Here is a 289-nt window from a genome sequence, read left to right on the forward strand (position 1 = left end):
CTCCGGGCCGGCTGGATGGGTCATTAATTACTGATCGATTACTGATTAATTACGGATTAATTGCTGATTAATTATTGCCTCAGGGCCCGCGAGCGGGGTTCACTTCCTATTGGCTCTGGCGCCTGTCAATCAAAGCTCTCAGCCAATCACAACTCTCATAGTGGCGGGGGGGTGGGGTATCGCCTCAGGGGGCAGCGGCGCGCCGTTCCTGCTCCGGGCCCTGTCCCGAGGCCGCGGCGCTGCCGGGGCGGTTTCCGGAGCTTTTCCCGGGCGGGGGTCGCGCTCCCGG

The sequence above is a fragment of the Parus major genome, unplaced genomic scaffold, assembly GCF_001522545.3.
Source record: "Parus major isolate Abel unplaced genomic scaffold, Parus_major1.1 Scaffold436, whole genome shotgun sequence".
Classification (NCBI taxonomy): domain Eukaryota; kingdom Metazoa; phylum Chordata; class Aves; order Passeriformes; family Paridae; genus Parus; species Parus major.